This window comes from Cyanistes caeruleus, chromosome 1, assembly GCF_971803275.1.
Source record: "Cyanistes caeruleus chromosome 1, bCyaCae1.hap1.1, whole genome shotgun sequence".
Classification (NCBI taxonomy): domain Eukaryota; kingdom Metazoa; phylum Chordata; class Aves; order Passeriformes; family Paridae; genus Cyanistes; species Cyanistes caeruleus.
This window is the reverse complement of record NC_141701.1, coordinates 68,202,508-68,213,501: the sequence shown is the minus strand read 5'-3', so window position 1 is coordinate 68,213,501 and position 10,994 is coordinate 68,202,508.

The window sequence follows — 10,994 nt, the reverse complement described above, 5'->3', positions numbered from 1 at the left end:
GTTTCATTTCAAGTCTTAAATATTATTTAAACTGCAAGATTCCCTTATGTGTAGGCACTGAGTGACTCATTCAAAACTGAATAGATTTTAAAATAAAACTAGAAATTCATTTTGCAAGAGTGTCTTAATAGAAAATCAGTCCGAATAATTTGTTGCATAGAAAGAATTCTACTCATCCAAAAAAATTGCCTTAGCACTTTCAAATGCCAGTAAAGGTTAAATTTAGTTTAAAAAGTTGATAAATGACTCAGACACTCTTTAAAAACTTACATTTTTTTTTCAATTTCTACACTGATTTTCCCAAAGAATTCACCATCTTTTGGAAAAAAAAAAATAATTGATTTTATGGACAGTGTTATTTTTCTTGATTTCCACTTGTTCTTTCAGGGGGTCTCAGTCCTTGTGACCCCAGTCCTGCATCCAAGTGAACTATTTAGCTGTAAAGTCACTTATGACAGCAGAGGGTGACTATATCAGCAGAAATGGATTATCTCCCTAGCAACAACAGTGCAACACTTATGGAACTATGCAGGGAGCTGGTGATAAGCAGGCAAACCAAAATTATCTCTGAATTAATGACATTTGAGCAGGTAGAAGTGGAAAACAGAATGACTTCAGTGTACCCAGGCAGGAAGGCCAGAGCATAGGAAACATGTAGCTCTTAGAAGTTCAGACACAAAGGTTTTAACTTCTGCCTCCCATGAGAGCAACCTACAGAGCGCCAGGTTATGCCCAGCCCTTCACTCATCCAAAACACTCAAGCCTTATATTCAGATTGCCTAGCTGAAGAAATAAGGCACCCAAATAGTTAAACAAGCTACTCAACCAGGTGGCTGCAAAGGCCTTTTCAAGAAATTTGGCCTTTGCAGCTTAACTTCTACTTTAAGTGCAGAGCACATTTCCTTGATTTTATCTTCTCTGATATCACACACGTGGGAAGATGTAGGTGTATGTACACATCATGTTCAAAGGAAAATCCACCTGCTCTCTGTACACTGGATAGAAGTGAAAAAAAGGTTCAACACCTCTCTTCATAGAGTATTGAGAAGTGTTCAGCTACTCCAATGAAAAGTGCAGTAAAAGAATGAGAATTGGGTATGAAGCGTTCTCAGACAGCTTTCCCATCTGACAAGTTTGCTTGCTCTGAATTTCCCCAGAATACTATCTACTCTGAAGCATGTGGGATAAGAACAACAGTGTTTTGGCACATAGGTGGGAGAAGGCTGTGTCACACAAAGTGTTGCACAGCCTGTGATTCCTTCCTTTTTGTAGAGCAAGAATAAAGAATGATGTGTCTAGTTTTTGTGTCTTAATAGACTAGGGCTCATGGGTATCCTGCCAAGAGGTTAAAGTGCTGCTGTTTGGCCCTTGGTTTCTAACACAGAAATGGCCATCTGTCAATAGTAGATGTTTCTAAGCTAAAGAAAGAGTAGCCAGCTGAAGGGAGAAAAGCAATTGTGAATAAAATATGGAAATAACAGCTATGATACAATCTTCCTCTTAGCAGAGCATTTAGTTTGAGGTGGGTTTTCTTTTTATTTTTTTTTCAGCTTTAATTCTGAGAGGGATTTCTATGGAAGATTGTTTTCAAAAGAAGGTATTATTCCACTACCATGCACATTTAGATGCATTTGCCACTGAGCTTTTGAAGGATTCTAAGAGCATATTATGAGAAAAAAAAATGTTAGCAATTGTTCATGGAAAAAAATCTGACAGTAAGGTCAAGGGAGCCACAAAGGAGGTGGCATTTGCCAATTAAGCCCTTGCTACAGCATGAAACAAGGTGACCAAGAAAAGCATACAGCATTTAAGGATTTTGTCATATTTTGTACAGCAAGAGTGTACTTTTATGCATTCTAAAGAATGGAAATGAATTTTAATGCTTATCAGGCACTTAGGCTATCTTATATGAAACCAGATTTGGCAACTCCTCCTGCAGCTGTTGCAAACAAGTCCAGCCAATCATCAGTACTTGTGTGTTTCATTCATCCCTCTGTAAAAGAAAAAGAGAAGCAACAAACTCAGAACATTTGGTAATTCAGTTTTAACAAAGTGGATGATTTTCTTTGCAGAGCCAAGTCTTTCAGTTTGTTGTTGTTGGTTTTTTATAATAATTTCACCAGCGGAATTGGATTGAGATTGCTGCCTTCACAACCACAGAAAGCAAAACAAAACTGTTTTCTAAGCTTCTAACAAAACCTCCAAGCTTCACCAATGTCTTTGAGTGGAGAAAAAGTGTGTGTACAGCCCATTTTGAGTTCTGCAACCAAAGCCTTCAAAACCACACCTGTATGTTTTCATTCCATGTGATCTGGTGGCATGTTGTTAACTCCAAGTGCCACATCAGGTAGCAGGAGTATCATCATGTATATAACTGCTTATATCTACCAGTATGCCAGAAATTCATGGGGTTCTCTAAAATATTTGAATGTAGCTAACAATATTTTTATTAGTTAAAATAATTATGATAATGGTTTTCTTGGCAAATTTTCTAACTTTCACTAAACATTTGGTAAAATCCAGCATTTTGCATCTGCTTCATCAAATTGTTGGCTTTATCTATATGAAAGATCTATAGGAAACTTTCATTCTGATAGTCAATATTTGACATGAGCTTTAGCTACCACTGATGATGACACAAATTTCAGGAGATATTAATTTTTTATACTTGTTGACTCTTATACCATTCAGAAGAAGTGACAAGATTTATGTCAAAGATTATAATCTGATTAACTAGTATCAATTAACTCATCAGATACATGGTAGTCTCCTGGGTCATCTGCACAGTACTTTCAAGTGTGTGTGCTCCTGAAAATTCTTCTCCTTGTGGTTACTTGGGCAGACTCAGTCAGATGCTTAGATATTTCCAGAGCTAACCTAGAGTCTATTGTCATAAGTCTGAAATAAATTCCTTAAAAATACCAGAATGTCAATATGACCTATTTAAATTTTTGGCATTTTGATTATTTTGCCAAAAATCTGTCTTGACAACTGCTGTTGTTTTTCCAGAAATGAAGAAGCTGTTCATTTTGTTTTGTTTTGTTCAGGTTCAATTTAGTTTGGTTTGGTTTGGTTTTCTAGGGGCTGAAAGTTACATACATGCTTTTCAGGTCCTGGGTATTAGATTGGACAAAAGTAGATAATGATGCACAAATCCCAAAAGCGTGCGCAAAATGATGATATTTCTTTTTCTCAGAGAAAATGCTGTCCAGACTTGAATGACCAGTCCCTTATGCATTCTGCTTCCTGGTTACATTTTCAAAACAAGATGGAATAGAATACATTGCAACTAATTTGTAATGAATTTTTAGTAGCCTTTAGTTGATTTTCCTTTTTAGTCATACAATTTCTATTCTCTGTCATAGCTGCAAACCATAGTTCATATGTTTCACCAATTAGAGCTCTACGTTCCATATAACAATGTCATAGGATGCATTCTCACCCATCTTTGAGGATGCACAGATAAGTTAGAGGGAATGTAGAAGCATTTTTTAGTAAGGAAGTATCACTTACAATCACATGAGAGTAAGAATATTGCACCAGGCACCACTGATTAATTGATTTTGGAATGAAGATGATGTCTTACAGAACCTAGATAGCTGTGAGCTCAAAGTAAATTCTCCCAGCTTCAGTGGTTTTATATTTCTGAAGGGTTTTTTGTTTGTTTTTACTTTTCCTGAAGCAGTGATTTTTCCAATTTTCTAAATTATCTATTTGTATAATTGAAAACTTGTATGCATTAGTGATACATTAATGCTTTCTATTCAATTTAGATGACAAAATAAAATAGCAGGATAAGAAAAATTAAGCATTTTGAAGTATATGGTCTATTTGTTATGATACCTAAAGGAAAAACATAAAGGAATACTGAGATGCAGAAGAAAAGGTGCAAAACAAAGAACCAGTGATAAGTAATAGAACATAACTCAATTTTGCTTTTTATTTTTTTTTTCCATCTGAATCCTTTCTTGATTCCCTAGTGGTATTTGGTAGTCAAAAGGCATCTTCCAACTCTGATGAATCCAGAAAACATCAGCATACGCTGTGCTCATATTATAATATACTGACTGACATACTTGGTCTTGCCTTCAGGTTTTGGCTAAGGCCTCTATTTCTGCTCTGTTGATTGTATAAGGGATGCACATTTGTTCTCCTGCTTTTCCACAATCATAAATCTGTAACCTGCAGTAAACTCTACTTGTGTGCTGCTATGATACCATGGTATGTATCACTGTCTTGCTTGTTTCCAGTAATATGCCAAAGATAGAAGATGAATAAGTACATCAGAATAAAGCTCTTATATGCAATATATGTGTTGTCCTAGTCCCATTTGTCCATCATTATGTTTCTGATTACTCCCAAAACAGCAAAGATCTTTTGGACACATTGCTGACAAATGCAGTGGATCTCATAAGATACAATTCTAAGCAGTCTGCTCAAACCTTTACACCCTGACTGACAGCTGGTTTGTTACTGCAAACTAACATAAAATGCAAATGCCATGAAACTACCAGTGTCATCTCACTGCTTTCCCTCATATTGATGCTGCTGCTCACCCTGCCGTGTCCTTGCCTAAAAGCAGATGTACTAATCATCAAGAGATTCCATTTCTGAGAAGGTTATCATTTGCCCTGAGCTGGTAAGCCAACCTGCAGGGCTGACTCTGCAGCTGTCATAACTCTGAAATCAACTGTATTGCATTGAGTTACCTGGTGGAACAATTAATGTGTGGAGTGTGGTAATGACTCTTCTCAGATTCTCATAGTCTTATCTCCTGTAAATATTCTACATGGCATCCAACTTTCTCTACTGATTTTCAGCAATGTGTGTGTGTATATGTATGTGTAGTTGTGTGTGTGTGTGTGTGTGTGTGTGTGTGTGTGTGTTAAAAACTTACTGGTCTGGGCCTCAGTTTTTTGCACTTAAACTCACCAGAGCTCATCAACTGCTTTGAATGTGCAGATCTAGGTATGAATCATCCATACAAGTGGGAAATTAGAGGACCTGTTACAATCTTTGTGATTGTGGTACAGCTCTCCCCATTTTTTTGTTTTGAGTTAAGAAAAGGAAAAGTGTTTGCTATGAGAGAAAAAGGAGCAGATAGAGGTGTGCTTTAGGCCTTTTGCTAAAAAACAAACAAACAAATAAAACAAAGAAAGCTTTAATTATACATTTAAAGAGAAGGTGCCTGCAAAGAGAGGAACTGTATTTTTTTTTTCATTTTTGCCTATGTATTCAGTCTAGTTGGGATACTGCAGGCAGGGAGACTAATATAAGTCACTAAGCACTACATTGCTCAAAACCAGGCCAGGAAAGAGTGCTTGTCTTAGTAAGACATTAAACAGCTTTTAAAATTAGAATTTTATTTAACCTTGGAGTCAAATTTCTCATGGGAATGCTGCAATCCTTAAGAAGTTTCTCTGTAAATGTTGTTCTATACAATGCAGTAGACACAGATTACTGTTTTCCCCTTCTTTTGCTTTTACCTAAACCTAAGGTGCCTTAAAATATGAAAAGCCTTTCTTTCATCACTTCCCAACAAAATGTTGAACCATTTTTCTGTCTTCAGCCTGGGAAGCACCACCCAGAGAAAAATCTCTTGACTGTGAAGAAAATCTTGTACGCTGAGAACTGGAAAATTGCTCAGCACTCACAAGATTTCCTGGTGGCATCAGCAGGCACCATGAGCCGTGCTGACAGTGGTCTATCTTCCCATTATGCTGCTTCTGAAAGGCTCTTGGCCTCTCTGGGAGCCCTGGGCTGCCAAAACCCTGGCAGAGGTGTGGGCTTACAACTAGGGCTGCAGGAGTAAAGGTTTTTGGTTTAATGTGGGGAATGTGTCACAATACACCAGGTTTTATAAATAACCTTAAATGTGAAGCAGAAGCTGGTAAAATAAAAGGTTTTACTCAAGGCTAACAATGAGTCCATTACAGACACTCATGATTTGAATTTGTTTTGACTAGAATTGTCAGAATCTGCAGCAGTGAATCTTTCTTCATCTTTAGATAGTCAGGTAGTTCTTGCCGTATATTTCATTACACATTCATCTACTTCACTTTTTTTCCTTGTAGACAACTTGTTTTGGTTTCAGTTTGTTTGCTTGCTTCTCTGACAGCAGCAGCAGTACTTTCAGGTTTTCTAGGTATCCCTTGAACAAAACCTGTCACTATACAAAAAAATTAAGATCTTCTCTGTATCTTGCATCTAGCTCCCATCATTTTTTGACATTGCTAAACAGTTTCTTCCAGTGATGATGTATCTTTGAAATTCATTAACATATTTCTGCAACATAAATTTCTTTTAGTGTGAAAGATAAAGGGTGTTTCATATGGAAAAGCCTTTGAAAAGCCTTCTCAGGAAATCTATCTACGAAGAATTCAAAACATTTTTCTTATTGTGAAATGCCCTGCTCTGAGTTGATGACTACAGTATTAGCACTGGGAAACAGAAATAAAAGTATTGCTGCCAAAATTGATAATTTTTCTCCTCTTTTGTTTTCTCTTCTTTTTTCCTCTTTTCTTTTCTTTTCTTTTCTTTTCTTTTCTTTTCTTTTCTTTTCTTTTCTTTTCTTTTCTTTTCTTTTCTTTTCTTTTCTTTTCTTTTCTTTTCTTTTCTTTTCTTTTCTTTTCTTTTCTTTTCTTTTCTTTCCTTTCTTTTCTTTTCTTTTTTCTTTTCTTTTCTTTTCTTTTCTTTTCTTTTCTTTTCTTTTCTTTTCTTTTCTTTTCTTTTCTTTTCTTTTCTTTTCTTTTCTTTTCTTTTCTTTTCTTTTCTTTTCTTTTCTTTTCTTTTCTTTTCTTTTCTTTTCTTTTCTTTTCTTTTCTTTTCTTTTCTTTTCTTTTTTCTTTTCTTTTCTTTTTTCTTTTCTTTTCTTTTCTTTTCTTTTCTTTTCTTTTCTTTTCTTTTCTTTTCTTTTCTTTTCTTTTCTTTTCTTTTCTTTTCTTTTCTTTTCTTTTCTTTTCTTTTCTTTTCTTTTCTTTTCTTTTCTTTTCTTTTCTCTTCTCTTTTCTTTTCTTTTCTTTTCTTTTCTTTTCTTTTCTTTTCTTTTCTTTTCTTTTCTTTTCTTTTCTTTTCTTTTCTTTTCTTCTCTTCTCTTCTCTTCTCTTCTCTTCTCTTCTCTTCTCTTCTCTTCTCTTCTCTTCTCTTCTCTTCTCTTCTCTTCTCTTCTCTTCTCTTCTTTTCTCTTTTTTTTCCTTAAAGAAGGTACAGGGTCAAATTTCCAAATATAGTCTTTAGTTTTGTCTTACTTCTTCCAGTCTGTGTGGAAGAGAAATTAAGACGTGAGAAAATATTCTTCAGAATCTTCTTTTAAGGTATTTATGCGTTCTACAGTGAATTCATACAGTGCATAACACAATAGAGATAATTAATTGAGACCTCCAAGTATTATTATGTTATAAACACTCATCTATCTACTCAGCAAACTAATTTAATCTCTTCCACAGATTGTGGATGCCTCTTGTACAGACATGTGGAGCATAATGAGAGCATTGATACATCACTTCTTAAATGTTACACTATGCTACAGTTTCAATGTATATATTTAGTGTGTATAAGGATTTTCAGTGCATTTCTAGAGCAGAAGGAAATTTCCTTCCTTAGCAGTGTCTGTCTCTTTCCTACAGTATTGACTAGGAAACATCACTTAAGCTGTATTACAGATTCCTTTATTTCTTAACCTCCAATGCATATATCTGGTGGACCCAGGAGTAACAATGACATGTATAATATACAAAGGAGAAGTGTCCTGTTTAAATTTCCTCCAGGGTGACTCTTGAGTAAATTCATAAATTTACTATTCATTTTATATAGGTGAGAGAGGGAAATAACTGCCTGAAAATATTGTGCTAATAAAAAACCCAAACCAAAACCATAAACAAAACCAAAAAACTCCTGAATTTAAATAAAATAATTCCATTTAGGATACAAAATTGGCTATACTTACATCTTCAAATAGGGTAAGCTAGTAAGAACAGATGTGAATGGCAGGAAAGTTGGTGCAGGGGATCTGATTCCTGTACTATACATATTTCAGGACATTTTTACTTCAGACCAAGTCTGGACTGTTTGCATAGACTGAATTCCCACTTGCAGATGGAGTGTGTTTGTTTTGCTGCTGAAGACCACATTCCTCCAAACTCCTTCATCCAAAAGGAATCCAGTTTGTATGCTTTGAGACCAATCTGTGATGCAAATCAAAAGATAGCACAGGGACCAGATAAAGATATTCTTAGATCAGCAGATGATCCCAATTAAAACCCTAGGTAGGTATATCAAAACTGATTGCATTCAACTTATTATTCATCTTGCAGTGTTACTTATTATTTTAGTAATATTTTATGGAGTTTATGGGGTTATGTGGCAAGGTTTTGGTACCAGAGGGAATGCAGGATGACCTCTGTGGGAGGAGTTTATGGGCTGCGCTCTGACAGGCACAGCAACATCTGTCTCCACAATGGACCTAATTGGCAAGAAATGCCAATGAATTTTCCACGTATTTAGACTGTTTTGCCCATGAAAGCAATTAGCAAGTGATATTACTATCTTTATCTTGGCCTGTGAGCTTTCTTATTCTTTTTTGTCCCTCTACCCACCCTGAGAAGGAGGAGTAGTGAACAGCTGGGTGTGTATTTGGCTCTCTGCAAAGGCTAGCCTACCACAATTATATAAAATTATTCTGCCTCATTTGCATTGGGTAAAATGCAAAGAAAAACAGACAAGAAAGAGAAGGTATTCAGTTCTTTGCTATAGAGGGCTTATATTTTAATAGATATGTTTTTATAGGCTTTATATTTTAATTCATAATCTAAAGATGTGTCATTCTAAAGAATGATCATCTCAGTCAATAGTTACAGTGAAGGAGTGTTTTACTCTGACACTTAAAAACTGAAGTTACAAGTAGCCCTGTTGAGGTGGCAGCCAGGAGAGAAACTTAGTGGCATACCTATGTAATGACATTAGCTTAAATATGAAGTCACGTGTTTTGTTAACCTTTCACTCCAGCATGAAAAAGCTGCTTCCCTTGGAAGGTTCTTTAGATTTCGGAGTCATCTCCTCTTGAGCAGTAGTACAGATGTGACTGGTACCTTTCCAGGTTGTTTCTCTTCCAAACAAATCCCTGCAGTCCTACACTCCTGCTAAATGCCATCATCCTCGCATCTCCTGCTCCCCTGCTCAGCTAAATTAGCTTTTTCCACCTTTAGAGATCATTTGTTTTCTGAGACCACTTGAGCTTTATAGGAACTGGATAGCTTTGTTGGGCACTAAAAATCTTGAGGGTAAGAAATATCTTCCCAGGTCAAGATCAAGATGGGGAGGACACAGGTCTTCCGGAGTTAGAGACACATGAATAGCCCAACCTATCTCACCCCAGACATGTTCCAGAAGCCTTTATTTGTTGAGACATCAAGGAAGACCTTGTTCCTCAAAATATGTCATTAGTGAGAGAAACAGAGCTGAGTCTTTGAGCCTGAGAGCCAGGTCTTGAAGACTGCAGCTACGTTGTGCCCCAATGTTGGTGCAGGAGGGTCGGATAGGAAATTCATGCTGAAATACGGTTCTGAAGATGGTACTCAAAAATCTGTGTCCTTCTGAGTCTTCAAGCCAGACTTTTTCCATGGATCAAGAACAGAGTTCAGGAGATTTCACTGAGTGTGTTAGTGAGAAGAGGTTTCTAGTGAATGCCCACAAAGCTTCCAAATGGTCAGGATCACTTTGAATTACTTCAGTGCACTCTTCTCTAAGAAGATTTCTCAGGGATGCAGCCACCCTCAGGCCACACTAAACAAATGATAATGCATTTGACATTCCCTGTGTAGGAAGAGCACATGACTGATTGCCTTCTTCTGTTACTCTGACACTGGCAGTGGCCCTTTTTCTTTCGAAGCTGGTGCCATGCCAGATGAACGGTAAATCAGGCTGCAGATGCTGGTCTCTTCTAAGAGAAGGTTTCAGTCACAATCTGTTCATTTGGGGAAGTTTCCTGAAAGGCCTGTCACTGGTTAAGCAGGACGTTTTTCTCTCAGGGACACTACAGTGGTTGTTGATGGCAGAACAGAGAAAGAGTGAAGAAACTTGCAACTCCCTGCATGTCATCCAAAGCACAGAAACAATCAGGTGCTTAAAATTACTGTCGTGGACCTGCTCCACATTTCTGAAAATATCAGGCTTCCTAAGCAGCAGATTTTGTCTGCATGCTAACAGGTTGCAGTGGACAAGCTCCTAGGACAAGTCAGACTGAACCATATATCTGCTAGGAGAGCCTGTCAGACAGATAGAGGACGTGGACTGTAGGATAGCTGGAGAGGTCAAGTTACTCCAAGTGAAGAACAGAGGGAGCATAGCTGATGAGAGCCAGAGATGGGCAAACGGAATGCACATGTAACTGTCTCAAGCTGCTTAGCTGGAAAAGCTGGATTTGAACTTGGCACTGCTGCTGAAGTAGCAGTATAGAAGTGGCCTACAGTGCTCTAGGGACCTTCTGCAACTGAGCAGAAAGGGAATGAGACTTGAGCAGATTTCTCTATTTTATGCCTTCTCTAGAGAATGCTCCATCATCCCTGCCAGAGCTGGTTTATGCCTGTGTTTCATAGCAATATATGAGCAAAGAAAATGCTGCTGATTGCAGCACTTGGCAAGTAAGTTCTAAATACTTCCCAGAGAAGAAAATCCCCAGGTCCTTTTAGGATGTCTTGCATTTAAAGATACTCTAAGTTGAACACAGTGCAAAGATAGCTACAGAAACTGTCAACAGTTTCAGAGAATGAATCTAAATTTGTTTAGCAAATTATATGTCCTCATCCTCGGTTACAAGTAAGAGAAACATTGGCTTTAAATCGGAACACAAATTCTACTGTCTCTGAGACCATTGTCTGGGAAATAGATTTAATTTAAGCCATCAAGGGAAAATTTCTTGTAGGAACCTCTCTTTCACAGATGGTTTGCAGCAAGCTGGCAACACAATGAGCCCCCAGACACCATTCATTGCAGGACTT